This window comes from Schistocerca cancellata, chromosome 4 (genome assembly GCF_023864275.1).
Source record: "Schistocerca cancellata isolate TAMUIC-IGC-003103 chromosome 4, iqSchCanc2.1, whole genome shotgun sequence".
NCBI lineage: Eukaryota > Metazoa > Arthropoda > Insecta > Orthoptera > Acrididae > Schistocerca > Schistocerca cancellata.
Window position 1 is genome coordinate 743,771,919 of NC_064629.1, and position 15,073 is coordinate 743,786,991.

The 15,073-nt window shown below is 45.9% G+C and overlaps 1 protein-coding gene across 1 annotated transcript in view; it reads left to right on the forward strand.

Annotated features, from left to right (window-relative positions):
- LOC126184555 (sodium-dependent transporter bedraggled) overlaps positions 1-15,073 on the forward strand; it is a 745,492-nt gene that overhangs the window by 75,752 nt on the left and 654,667 nt on the right. The window contains exon 2 of the mRNA XM_049926982.1: positions 11,994-12,043. The gene's annotated coding sequence lies outside the window, so the exon portion shown is untranslated. The remainder of the gene's footprint in view (positions 1-11,993; positions 12,044-15,073) is intronic.

Consider the following 15,073-nt stretch of genomic DNA (forward strand, 5'->3'; position numbering starts at 1 on the left):
AGCCGTTTCAGTGAATGTCCGGCAGTAAATATGGTTTCAGCATGATGGTGGACAACCTCTCTTCTCACGTGCGGTTCGGAAGCATCTCAACGGACGATATAGTGAAAGATGGATAGGCCGAGATGGTCCAAACCGGTGTCCGCCCCGATTGCCGCATTTAACTCCTACGGACTACTTATTGTGCGAAATTACAATTAAATTAATACCATTAGCTGCTGACGGGCGTTGATATACACTCCTGGAAATGGAAAAAAGAACACATTGACACCGGTGTGTCAGACCCACCATACTTGCTCCGGACACTGCGAGAGGGCTGTACAAGCAATGATCACACGCACGGCACAGCGGACACACCAGGAACCGCGGTGTTGGCCGTCGAATGGCGCTAGCTGCGCAGCATTTGTGCACCGCCGCCGTCAGTGTCAGCCAGTTTGCCGTGGCATACCGAGCTCCATCGCAGTCTTTAACACTGGTAGCATGCCGCGACAGCGTGGACGTGAACCGTATGTGCAGTTGACGGACTTTGAGCGAGGGCGTATAGTGGGCATGCGGGAGGCCGGGTGGACGTACCGCCGAATTGCTCAACACGTGGGGCGTGAGGTCTCCACAGTACATCGATGTTGTCGCCAGTGGTCGGCGGAAGGTGCACGTGCCCGTCGACCTGGGACCGGACCGCAGCGACGCACAGATGCACGCCAAGACCGTAGGATCCTACGCAGTGCCGTAGGGGACCGCACCGCCACTTCCCAGCAAATACGGGACACTGTTGCTCCTGGGGTATCGGCGAGGACCATTCGCAACCGTCTCCATGAAGCTGGGCTACTGTCCCGCACACCGTTAGGCCGTCTTCCGCTCACGCCCCAACATCGTGCAGCCCGCCTCCAGTGGTGTCGCGACAGGCGTGAATGGAGGGACGAATGGAGACGTGTCGTCTTCAGCGATGAGAGTCGCTTCTGCCTTGGTGCCAATGATGGTCGTATGCGTGTTTGGCGCCGTGCAGGTGAGCGCCACAATCAGGACTGCATACGACTGAGGCACACAGGGCCAACACCCGGCATGATGGTGTGGGGAGCAATCTCCTACACTGGCCGTACACCACTGGTGATCGTCGAGGGGGCACTGAATAGTGCACGGTACATCCAAACCGTCATCGAACCCATTATTCTACCGTTCCTAGACCGGCAAGGGAACTTGCTGTTCCAACAGGACAATGCACGTCCGCATGTATCCCGTGCCACCCAATGTGCTCTAGAAGGTGTAAGTCAACTACCCTGGCCAGCAAGATCTCCCGATCTGTCCCCCATTGAGCATGTTTGGGACTGGATGAAGCGTCGTCTCACGCGGTCTGCACGTCCAGCACGAACGCTGGTCCAACTGAGGCGCCAGGTGGAAATGGCATGGCAAGCCGTTCCACAGGACTACATCCAGCATCTCTACGATCGTCTCCATGGGAGAATAGCAGCCTGCATTGCTGCGAAAGGTGGATATACACTGTACTAGTGCCGACATTGTGCATGCTCTGTTGCCTGTGTCTGTGTGCCTGTGGTTCTGTCAGTGTGATCATGTGATGTATCTGACCCCAGGAATGTGTCAATAAAGTTTCCCCTTCCTGGAACAATGAATTCACGGTGTTCTTATTTCAATTTCCAGGAGTGTATAACAACGGGGACAGTTGAAAACGTGTGCCCCGACTAGGACTCGAACCCGGGATCTCCTGCGTACATAGCAAACGCTCTATCCATCTGAGCCGCCGAGGACACAGAGGATAGTGCGACTGCAGGGATTTATCGCAGGCACGCTCCCCGCGAGACCCACATTCTCAACGGTATAATCCACACACTACATTCGTAGTGCCCCTGCCATTATACCCATTACTCGGGGCAAACATCCACCGAATCCCGTAAGAGTTCAAGCAAGTCGTGTGCATCCGCACTGAAGAAGGTCATCAGCCGGTTAGCCTTAAACGATATGAAGATGGCATCTGTTCTTTCGGACATGTCCGAAAAAAACAGATGCTATCTTTGTATACTTCTTGTGCGGTCGTATGCTAAGCTTAGTTTACGAGACTCCTGTAGAGACAGAGGAAGATCTGCTGGCACGAGTTCTGGTCGCTGTAATAGAAATGAAACACACCAACGGAGAGTATGTACCAGAATATGCTTCGTAGATACAATGCCTGTAACAACGTTGTTGGTCGCCACATGGAGACGCTGTTGTAATGAATCAGTAGTGTTTTGTACGTAAAGTATGCTGGATTCTTTTTTGTTTTTAATAATGTAAACACGTAATGTTTAAGTGTGAGTACATACGAATATGCTTAAGTGATAAACGGTTGTTTCTTCATGTTTCCTTTCGAATTGTTGCCTATTAATTGTACGACGTCGCGCCTAATTCAATTCCTCAAGCAGGAGTGGATGAGTTAAACATCTGAATTGAAACCGTCGTAGAACGGAAACGGTACGTTTCCAGACGTGGGTCCCTGTTCTAAATATTACGTACTCACTGCCCTCTATACGCCCTAGAAGTTTGTGACAGGAATTTCGGAACACCCTGTATATTGTGAAGTAATACGTTTGTTGACTCGTTGTGGAGTGTTGGAATGTTGCGAGTAAATCTGTCGTTGTCTGTGATACGCAACGCTTTTCTTGTAACGTCTGTGCCACTATCTCTCTGACCGGTGACGAATCTTACAGCTAGTGGCATGACTGGTCTATCAACGTGCCGCGGCCCTTATCTCCAGCACCGAGAAGAGGAACACGTAAGTGTGGTGTGACAGTACCCTGATCACAGTGCGCGGTCACAGCTAGTGGTCGACTTACAACAGAAGTAGTGCCTACCTCAGCTCGATCGGCTGAAAACAAGTAAAAAATACTTGATAATTCGGCGATTTGTCAGTTTCACCAACCATCAGTGCCTTTTGTCTGTAAAACTCTGCATTTGTGTACAATCAATGTTGGAAGGTAGACGAATTGACAGACTACACAAGCATAAGTGTCTGAGGGCAAAGTATCGCGTCAGAAACAACAGATTCACAAGAGTCTGGCAAAAAGCTAAATATTTCCTTGAAATAGCATATATTAACACATGCAGTACTTGTTGTTGTTGATGTTGTTGTGGCTGTTGAGCTGGTTTGAAGCAGCTGGTCACGCTAGTCTATGCTGCGCAAGGCTCTTCATCTGTGCATAACGACTACAGCCTACATCATCTTGTACCTGTGCTCCGTAGTCAAGCCGTGTTCTCGCTCTACAGTTCTTCACATAAACAGATTGACTATTCATTGATGCGGCAAGTTCTATCAATCGATCCTTTCTTTTAAATATTTCTCCATACTCGATGCGGTACCTTTGGATTAGTTATCCGATCTTCAATATTCTTTTCTAGTACATTTCAAAAGCTTCTATTCTTTTCTGACACGTTGTTATACGTTTTTGCCTTATTTTTGATCGAAGTGAAAGTGAGAAATTTCGACGAACTGATTGTAATACGGCGAAAGGGAACTGCATGCACACTTCACGAGAGCAGCATGGAGGCACGGTACATCATTCATACAATTAAGGCTTTCCCGACTGGATGTTTCAGCTGCCGAGAATTCTTCCGGGTTGTTTGGCCGTGGTCCATGGAACTCTTCTATCCCTGACGTTTCGTCCAAAGCTACGTTGGACATCTTCGGAGGTGCTCCTGGTTGTGCTGAGTCTAAAGAAAAAGAAAAAAAAAAAGATGGTTAAGAACCTAACTAACCTAAGGACATCACACATATTTATGCCCGAGGCATGATTCGAACCTGCGACCGTAGCGGTCGCGCGGTTCCAGACTGAAGCGCCTAGAACCGCTCGGCCACTCTGGCCGGCTGCAAGACTCAGCGCAACCAGCAGCACCTCCGAAGATGTCCAACGTAGCTTTGGACGAAACGTCATGGAAAGAAGAGTTTCATGGACCACGGCCATACAATCCGGAAGAATTCTCGGCAACGGTACAGCATTTCCTGCGCATTCGCCTTACGGCAGTCCACTATCAAAAGCCTCAGTGATCACAGTATCCAGAGCTTTGCCACGCGTTGTTTCATTCTGTTGAGTTTAATCACTTCGTGGGGACTTGACATTGAAACATGGATGACGTATAAGTGAAGACATCCGACAACACAGCACTGCGTGTGTCTTTAAAAGCAAATGATTGGCTGTGGTTTCATCAGCGCTTGCGCTCCTGCAATCCCTCGATTAGATGCACAGTACCTTCAACACAAAAGCTGGCTTTTGTCGCAGTTCCGATCCACGAAACAAATAACTGAACTAAACATCATCCGCTAACAGCCTCGTGGCGTCTCTGTGTTTTCCACCAGAGTATATCCATTATAAACAGTAACGGCTCTGTAACACCGTCTTTGTTGTACGACAATTTCTCTGGCTAAGAAGGATGTAGTGAATTTCATTCCTCACTTCAGTCACAATACCGGTCCGCAAGCTCGTAGGCATCAGCGGGGAACTGCATGGAATCTGGGAAAACAGCATCAGTGTGGACGCCGCAATATCCACAGACTTCTTCGATTTCGTGTACCTTCAGAAATACCGTGGGAATTAGCGAGCAAAACTTCAGCAATACACGAATATGAGCTTGAAATACGCGAGACGGCTTTATCGGCACCTCACAGGGATTGAAAGGTGCTTCATTGTGGGTCTCCATTTGGCTGGATGGTCGAATCATGAAATATACAGATTTCTGGGGCATTCGCATGTGGCACGGGCCCGATTTTGGACAGCACGGAAACGTGGGGTTCCGGTCGACCTCATCTGACCACCACAACTGTCAGTCGACGTGTTCAGCACCGAGCATATCTTAACGGCTTCATATCTGCTCCTGCCATCCGAGAACACGTCACGGACTCCGTCCAGCATTCTGCGTCGGACTGGGGAATTTCTGTTCCGTGCTAAGACTGCCGTAAACACAACACGACAGCTACGTGACCGGAAAGTATGCACTGCCGATGAATGGCGTCCCATTGTGTCGAGAGATGATAAGTTTATTGCAGCCAAATAGCCATACAAGTTCGAAGTACAATGATAATAATAAACGAAATTAGAAATTTTACATATTTTGATTTGTGTAGTCACTTATTGGTTCAAATGGCTCTGAGCACTGTGGGACTTAACATCTAAGGTCATCAGTCCCCTAGAACTTAGAACTACTTAAACCTAACTAACCTAAGGACATCACACACATCCATGCCCGAGGCAGGATTCGAACCTGCGACCGTTGCAGTCGCGCGGTTCCGGACTGAAGCCCCTAGAACCGCTTGGCCACCGCGGCCGGCGTAGTCACTTATTGATCGTGTCCTATTGGTACAGAGTTCTATATGGTAACGTTTGCATATTTGATGATACAGTTTACATTCGCCCATTGCGTTTGTTTCATGATATTGCGTGTTGTTGCAAATAAGGTGATGGAAACCATGGACTGCCATTATGGTGATCACGTGTCTCATTTAGAAGTTTTCATTTGTCCATGTTCGGTCAATCATGGCGCCTGTGATGAAAAATTCTGGAGGTACGTGTTTCCTTTTTTCCTTAAATGTTTTAAATAGACTTCCAAAGCGCAGCTGTTGTCCCTAGGTCTTCGATGAGGAAGGGTTCCCTCGCCCGAGGTGTATAAGTCTGGCTCGTGTTATTTTGGACACTCTTAATCCTTTGTTTATATAGGTCGGCAGATTAAAACTGTGTGCTGGACCGAGACTCGAACTCGGGACCTTTGTCTTTCGCGGGCAAGTGCTCTACGATCTGAGCTACCCAAGCACGACTTATGCCCCCTCCTCACAGTTTTACTTCCGCAAGTACCTCGCTCCTACTTTCCAAACTTGACAGAAACTCTCCTGCGAACCTTGCAGAAAAAAATGGTTCAAATGGCTCTGAGCACTATGAGACTTAACATCTGTGGTCATCAGTCCCCTAGAACTTAGAACTACTTAAACCTAACTAACCTAAGGACATCACACACATCCATGCCCGAGGCAGGATTCGAACCTGCGTAGCAGTCGCACGGTTCCGGACTGCGCGCCTAGAACCGCTAGACCACCGCGGCCGGCAACCTTGCAGAACTAGCACTCCTGGAAGAAAGGATATTGCCAAGACATGGCTAAGCCACAGCCTGGGGGATGTTTCCAGAATGAGATTTTGACTCTGCAGAGGATTGTGGGCTGATATGAAACTTCCTGGCAGATTAAAACTGTGTGCCGGACCGAGACTCGAACTCGGGACCTTTGCCTTTCGCGGGCAAGTGCTCTACCATCTGACCTACCCAAGCACGACTCATGCCCCGTCCTCACAGCTGTACTTCCGCCAGTACCTCGTCTCTGCAAGGTTTGCAGGAGAGCTTCTGTGAAGTTTGGAAAGTAGGAGACGAGGTACTGGCGGAAGTACCATCATTTCTGTTTTCGACACATTCATTTCGAAGCCGCGCTCGACACACCAATCTTCCATATCGTCTATCGCTTCTAGTACTGTGTGTATTGTGTATTGAACCGGTGACCTAGAAACGACGGAAAGGCTTCGTCTCGCCGTAGCCCTCAGTGGTTCACAACCCCCCCGGGATCGTCTCATACCAGACGAGTGTAACCCCAAATGTTTGCGTGGTAGAGTAATTATGGTGTACACGTACGTGGAGACAGTGTAGCTGAGGCGGAATAAGAGGAACCAGCCCGCATTCGCCGAGGCAGATGGAAAACCGCCTTAAAAGCCATCCATGGGCTGGCCGGCACACCGGACCTCGACACTAACCCGCCGGGCGGATTTGTGCCGGGGACCGGTACGCCTTCCCGCTCGGAAAGCAACGCCTTAGCCCACGAGGCAGCCGGGCGCGCATCGCTTCTCGTAACTTTGCAATGTCCTTTGCGCCTATTACAATATCGTCTGCGTATGCATATGAGATTACACCCTCCCTTTGGGGTATTCTTACGATTTCTTCCGCTGCAAGGATAAATAACAGAAAACTCAGTGGGTCTCCCTGTAGTACTCCGTTTGACTGGAGTATCGGCTCCGATAGGGAGAGTGTGTCTGAGATCCTTATTTCGTTCCATCGCAGTATTGCGCTTATGATTCGTGTCCATATGTTGTTTTTCTCCCAGGGTTTCCTCTAGTTTTTTAGTCATAAATTTTCTGTTTAAAAAACAAAGGCTTTTATGAAGTCTATAAATACTACATAAAACTTGTCTCTGTCTTAGAGAGCTTTCCATACGCTCTTTAACAGGAGTTCTATGGCAGTCAGAGTTGATCTTCCCTTCCTGGATCCCGTTTGGCTTTCGCGGAGGTGTTCATCGATTGTTTGCTGTATTCTTCCTATTATTTTTGTAAACACTTCGAAAGATAAGTTTCCTAGGGCTATGCCTCTGTATTTTCTGGGTCCTTGAGGTCTCGTTTCCATTTATACAACACTTTTACTAATGACTGTCTCTACTGTTCTGGAATGGAGGCTGTTTCCATGCACTTATTGTAGAGTTTTGTCCACATTGGTGTTAGTATTTGGGCAGTGTCTTTTAAATATTCGTTATAAATTCTGTCAGGGCCTGCAGATTTTTTGTTCTTAGTGCTGTTAATGGCACCTTTCATCTCTTCTGTGGCCAATGGGACCCATTCCAGAGTTGTTTGTGGTATTGTATTCTCTCTGTCCTCAAGTCTCCCTCTTAGTCCATCCTTGTTCAGTATGCTGTCGAAGTGCGTCTCCCATACCTTCATCACGTTTCTACAGTAACCCGAATGGCCGTCCTCTGCGAGTACGGAGGCGACCTCGGAGTTCCCATCCTTAAAGTTTATTGGAGAGTCACAGCTGGCATCAGGGTTTGGGGAGCCATTTAATGACTTCAGATCACCGCTGGTAGTGTTCGAGGGAACTCTGACGGCACAACAGTAAGTCGCGGACATGCTGCGCCTCCTGTGTTGGAGAGGATACAACGAATTTATGATGTTCGCGTCAAACATTTTATCCTTTTTTTTCGAGTTAGAGCGTGAAATTGTATCCAATTTACATCTCCACAGTGCGGAATCTAGTGTATTCATTTCTGTTACTGTTACCTTTATTGAAACATTAAGACATAACGTGAACTTGTTACAGACGTAAATGACCACTTTGTGTCGTCCGTGGCACAAATAAAGCCATCAGAAATAATAGCGGATACAGTAACATCGTCTGTATGCAGTGGTGTACAAAAACACAACAGGTAGACTACATTATGCTATGCAAAACAATTCCATTCTGTGCGTTTGACGTCTAGGCTTATCTTCACAGAGCCGATACGTACACGTACGAGCAGCGTTCATTTTAGAGAAGGTGTTCTAGGCGATCACCTTGCATTTGCAAACACTTCGGCACTTGCTGCATCATACTTTGCCGAACGCTACGAAACACACCTGCATCCACCACTGCCAAAGCGGCATGCACGCGAGCTATTAGGTAGTGCACATTCATGGGTGGTGTACTACAAACTTGTTCCTTTAAATGTCCCCAAAAATCAAATATGTAGTCGATTAATATACGAGGAAACTGGACGCCAGGCACTGGACTCCACGAGCAATCCATTCCCTTGGAAAGGCTTCATTTAAATAGTTACGCACATTCATTATAAAATGTGGCGGTGCAGCAAAGAAACGTACGATACAGGAGGCGCATTCAGCTTGTCCGGCAATAGCTAAGGGCCCAAAGGCACTCCTCACACGGTTCCAGCCTACAGGTTTATGTCAAAGCGTGTTCGAAAACCTCGGTCACAGGTGACATGTGGGTTGTGTTCCGACCAATAATGGCTGTTATGAAGGTTGAAAACACCTTAACGAGTAGAGCTACATTCGTCAGTCCATATCACATTATTCATAAAATGTTTGTTACCTTACACTTGGTGCAAAAGCTATTCACAAGACTGTATTCGTCGAATGTGGTCTTCTGGCCGCTGGAGTTGAGTTAACGTGTAATGGTATGGATGCAGTTCTTTATCGTGCAACACTTCAACAACTGATCTTTGAGTCGTCTGGACCTGCCTTGAAATATCACGGGTACTTCGCCGAGGTGACTGGTGAACAGTTTCAGGTATCGCGTCCTCTGGTTGTAAAGTAAGTCTAGCCCTCGGACGACCGCTGTCCATTACTTGTGGACGAAGATTAACGGTTTCCCTAAGTCGTCGCTTCTGGCGACCAAAAACGTTCTTATCGCGATGGCGTCTTTGAAGGTACCGTGCAGCATACGCACGAGCAGCGACAGCAGCTAGTCTTTTATTGGATGCACCCAGCATCAAAAGAATGTCGACGTATTCATCGTTTCCGTACCTCATCCGGAAGCCGCTCTAAGTGCAATTAACACAATCAGTTACGATTGTGCACCGCACATAGACATATGCACGCAGTTTAATGGATCTCACTGTCATGTGAAAAAATGATATCCTGCTTATAAACAACAAGAACTATAGAACGGACGTCTAAAAAATAAAAAAAAACCTGATGAGGATTCGAACCATAGTTTCAGGATGAATGTGGATTTGATGACCCAGAAGTCCTACTCAGTGACGACGGGTGGTACGGTAGCGAGGGCTGACACACATTGCTCTGTATATTCGCATGAGCTGCACGATGACCAGCTCCTCGTTTTCATGCATGTCATTTCAAAATGCATCTCATCTGACTTTGTTAGATAAACTTTTGTCTCGAATCTGGATGAGGAATCGCATGCCGACCTGCAAGTGCGGCATTTTTTCTTCGCCCTGTATAATATTTCTGCCGTTACAGGAACTGATGTACATTCAGTTGTTTGTTCCTCTTTATGACACGCCTCTGACGATGGGTTATAAACCCGAGTACCGATCTGACAAATAAACATTCAGTTCGTGGTGTCTAGGAGATGTCCTCTGAGACATTTTTGTAACATCGAATATAAATTTACGTGTATTGAAGTCTTTTCTGAGAGTATCCGCCTGGAGCGTGGTCTTGAACGGGAGTGAATAGTGGGCGGTAAGCAGTACACATAAGAAGAAAACAGAAGCTTTAAGCTTGTGAAATGTGGTGTTGCATCACAAAGATGATTATATGGGCAGACTGGATAAGCAGTAAAGAGGTAGTTAATCGAATCTAAGAGAGAAAAGCGTTGTGCCTCAATTTGACTAAATAAGGGACAGGTTGATGGGATACGTGATAATGCATCGAGGAATTATCAACTGTGAAAAAACTCTAGAGCGGGACCAACGCTCGAATCCATTAGGTACATTCAAATAGATGTAGGGTGCAACAGTTATAAAGTGCAAAATAGAACAGTGTGGAGAGCATCATCAAACCAGTGTCACCAACAACCACAGCGAATTTAAAATAAAGAGCGTTCGTAGTGGTGGTGTGCTGAGATGAACTCTGGGGGCTGACTGCATTAGGCTGCAGGTGGTGTCACGGAGCGGAACGCGTCACGGTCCCTACCCTGTGGGCTCGTTAGCCCCGCTAGCGGCCGAGTACGACACCAGCGGCGTCAAGAACTGCGAATGAGTTACGAAAACAATTCTGTAATATTCAATACGATATTGGTGGTGTGCGCTTGACATAGTCAGTTTGTTTACCCATTTGAGTTTCTGCCTCAAACCAGCATTTTATTAATTTTTTAAAATAAGAAGTAAGAGTATCTTTCGCAAGAAACCACCGATGCTATTGCAAGGCAAAGACATCTAGTGGTATACTGAGGCACTTCTACGAATTTAGTGCATAGCAACAGTTATTTACATTGTTCGAATCAAGTCGGTGCGGAGATTGTGCTACTGTACGTGATAGTAGTAGATGGTCACGTGTGTGTGTGTGTGTGTGTGTGTGTGTGTGTGTGTGTGTGATGCGTTTTGTAGTGATCATACTGAAGGAGTCATTGACAGGTAAGATAAGTATATCTTAAGTTATTGTAATGTAAATTTGAGTTTGTACTACTGATTTTGTGTGTTTCGAAATGAAACCATTGCCGCAGTATATATTTTTGATATAAATTTGTTAAATTTTAGGCACATTTTTGCTTGTTATTTAGGATTAATGTGTTGTAGGCGTTACGACTTCATGGGAGTTTCGAAGATGTCTAGGAAAAATACGAAATTGCTTTCAAATTTATCACACGAAATTATGGAAGCCGTCTTCTTAACCACAATTGATATTTACTTTTTGTCAATTTCTTCTTGTATTCGTTGCTTGCTGTGATAATAAAGATTAACTTTGCGACATTTTTTTAAAAATGATACTATTTTTCAAATTCTTGTGACTCAAGGGGTTAAATACCTAGGCGAAACTTTACAGGCACTCCGTCGTCAGGCCACAAGTGGCCCATCGGGACCATCTGACCGCCGTGTCATCCTCAGATGAGGATGCGGATAGGAGGGGCATGTGGTCAGCACACCGCTCTCGAAACTTTACAAAGCGACAAGAAATTGAACGAGCGTGTAAGCTCGATTGTAGGGAATGATCGACTTCGGTTCATACGAAGAATTCTAGAAGTGTCAGACACCTGTAAAGTAGGCCGTGCACAGAACACTTGCGCGACCCCAGTCTCGAGTACTGCTCTGGTGTCTGGGATCGCCATCGTGACAGATCGAGGATAGACGTCTAAGCAGTGCAGAGGCGTGCTGCTATATTTGTCATCGATAGATTCGATCGACGAGCGAGCGTTACAGAAATGCTCTATCAACTCAAATGGGGACACCTGGAGCGAAGAAGAATTTCTTTTCGCGAAACGCTAATGAGAGAATTTAGAGAACTAGCATTTGCGACAGGCTGCAGAATGATCATGCTGTAATATACGTTCGTCTTGTGTAAGGACTGCGAATACAAGCCTACAGACGTCGTGTTACCCTTGCTTCATTTGCGACTAGAACGGAGAAGGGAATGACGAGCGCTGGTGAAGGTACCCTCCGCCGTGCACCGTATCGTGGCTTGGATAGTATGTATGTAGATGTACATGTAAATTCAAACCATTGCAGCACTGAAATTGTAACAATCCTCTTCTCTTTTTCAAAGCGGTCCATGGGCTTCAGGTCTTTACGGCTCACATGATCCGGATACCCGACGTAAGTACACCATTTACTTTTAATAATTATAAAAGCTTGCAAGAAGTACACCTCAGTTGTCTGTAACAGGTATCTGTGTAGTATGAGTGAGAATTGCACTTTCCTGATGTATTTTGTGATTTTTTAATCTCAATTCGAGCTTCACACAGTATTAATAAAGCATTGGCGTAGAAGAAAAAAATGGCTTTACCTATTGAAATTGACCTGGCGGTAGCATTCAAACACTACAAAAACACAATTTAAGAAGAAATACAGAAAATGGGCACTGAATGAAATTCAATGGTGAGAGGTGAAAATTTGTGCCGAACCGGGACTCAAACTCGGGTTTCTCGCCTTACGCGAGCGGTCGCGTTAGGCTCTTCGGCTATCCAAACACGCTTCCCTTCAAAGCAAAATTATCAACTTGTCGCACATTACACATGCAGCGTCCATCCTTATTCTCATTGCTCGGAGCTTCACGTAACATTCGCAAGAGTTCGGACATAGTGTGCACCAGCACTGAAGTCACCATTAGCATCAGGCAGAACAAGCACCACACTTATAATAATATATATGCTCATTATTATTTGAGACGTGCTGATTTGGGGATAGTGTATGCAAGCCTCAAATAATAATTCATACGTTTATATTCTGATGATGATTTTTGCCAGTATTTTTCTCAATAGGTGCTCAATTAACATATGAAAAAAGCAATAATGTTAGCTCTGTTGACTATACCTGTAAGAAGATCTTTGTAACTATTTTGTTTATGTAAGATATTTTCGATGTGTAAAGTGTACAACAAGTTGTGTGTGATGTTTAATCACGTGTTTCTTACGTATTGCAGTAAAAGTCAACGAAATGAAGCAGACTCACACACACTGACAACATCAAAAGAAATGGCTTAATACACACAAAAAACGCACTTGAAAATGGGAATTATTGCTCGAAACGCGTCATGCGAAAAGTAAAATAAAGAAAAATCGTGACTGGTAGCAGAAGATTTATTTATTTATAAACAAACCTATTAAGTCGGTCATCCTTTATTGTCGACCTCAGTCATGTCTTTGTACGCTGCAATGTTGAAAAAATTCCTTCTGCTGTAGCAATAGATGCAGGTGGACAAAACAAATATTTTGTACAACGTGTGCTAAGTAGGATAGTCAGATCTAGGACAGACAGACAACGCTTGGCTCTGAGCACTATGGGACTTAACTGCTACGGTCATCAGTTCCCTAGAACTTAGAACTACTTAAACCTAACTAACCTAAGGATAGCACACAACACCCAGCCATCACGAGGCAGAGAAAATCCCTGACCCCGCCGGGAATCGAACCCGGGAACCCGGGCGTGGGAAGCGAGAACGCTACCGCACGACCACGAGAGGCGGGCAGACAACGCTTGCATAACACACGATCATTAAGGGCGTTTATGCTCGTTTGCTTGTATTGAAGAATCTCTCTCATTAGTCTCTTTTCAATCAGTGGAGTGTGAACAAATACCTACTGTGAAAGCGACAAGCCAATATGTACCTTACGACATATAATATAAGGGCGAGTTTCCAATGATGAAGTCATCTGACAGTCTATGTGTGTGGAACTTTTATTGTCGATTCCGTTCCTTTCTAGTGCATTCGATAGAGGGCCTGTATAGTAACAATACGTTTTTAGGAATCTTCTCGAAAATCGCTATTACCGGAGATATATGCATCAATAGTTTCCCATATCTAACTCGTATTACACAATTTTTACTGAGAAATTACTATGTATTATTAATACTTCACAATCAACTGATCACTCTCATTCTTGACTAATCGTCACACTTGCACTTGCTACAACTAGGACTTTTTACTTCTTCATTCTTCAGTCTTAATATTTATGCTTTTGAATGTAAACTAGCTTCCTATTCGGTGAATAGTCCGTATTTGAAATGCTACGTATCGAAATTCTCTGTACAAGAAAACAGTAGAATATTCGCGACTTTTCTCGAACAAATGCCAGATAGGATAACGTATCGATATCACTAGAATTGCCGCGACTTTTCTCGTAAGTGTGTGTTAGCTATCTATATGCCAGACAGAAACGTATAAAATACGATGACGCGGACGCGCGTGCTACATAGAAAGTACAAATACTCGATAAGTCGATTCAGTCACGTCGACTGACGAGAGAAACGAACGAACAGCGTGCGGGCTGTCTGGGGGGGGGGGGGGGGGGAGGAGGTAGCGCGAATGACAATGCGGGTGGCTCCGCATGGGGGGCAGGGGGCGCCCAAGTATCCGCCACTGGTATGAAGTGACATTATCGCATGTGTGCTGGAAATTCAGCTCAATTGGATGCCCAGCCATAAATATACAATGAGGCGACAAAAGTAATTCGATAGTGATATGCACTTATACAGACGGCAGTAGTATAACATACCCAAGCTATAAGTGGGCATTGCATAGGTGGGGCTGTCCGCCTGCTTAGCTGAGTGGTAACGTGCTTGCCTATCGTGCAGCAGGCCCGGGTTCGATTCCGGCCGGGTTGGAGATTTTCTCCGTCCGTGGACTGGGTGTTGCGTTGTCCGCATCATCATCATCTCATCGTCACCGACGCGAAAGTCGCCCAGTATGGCGTCACCTAAAAGGAGACTTGCAGCCGACGGCCGAACTTCCCCGAACAGGGCCTCCCGACCATTTCATTTCATAGGTGAAGCTGTCAGTTGTACTCAGGTGATTCATGTGAAAAAGTTCCTGAAGTGATTATAGATGTACAACAGGAATTAACAGACTCTGAATGTTGAATGTTAATTGGAGCAGCACGTATGGCACATACCATTCCAGAAATCGTTAGAGAATTCAGTATTCCAAGATTTACAATGTCAACAGTGTGCCGAGAATACCAAATTTCAGGCATTACCTCTCACCACAGACAACACAGTGGCTGATGACCTTCACTTAATGACCGAGAGCAGCAGCAGTGGAGTTTGTTGACCATCTGTGTAACGTCTCGCGCCGACCAAATGATCCTGTGACGAAACGCGCCACTCTGTGTTGGATTTTGTCCATCT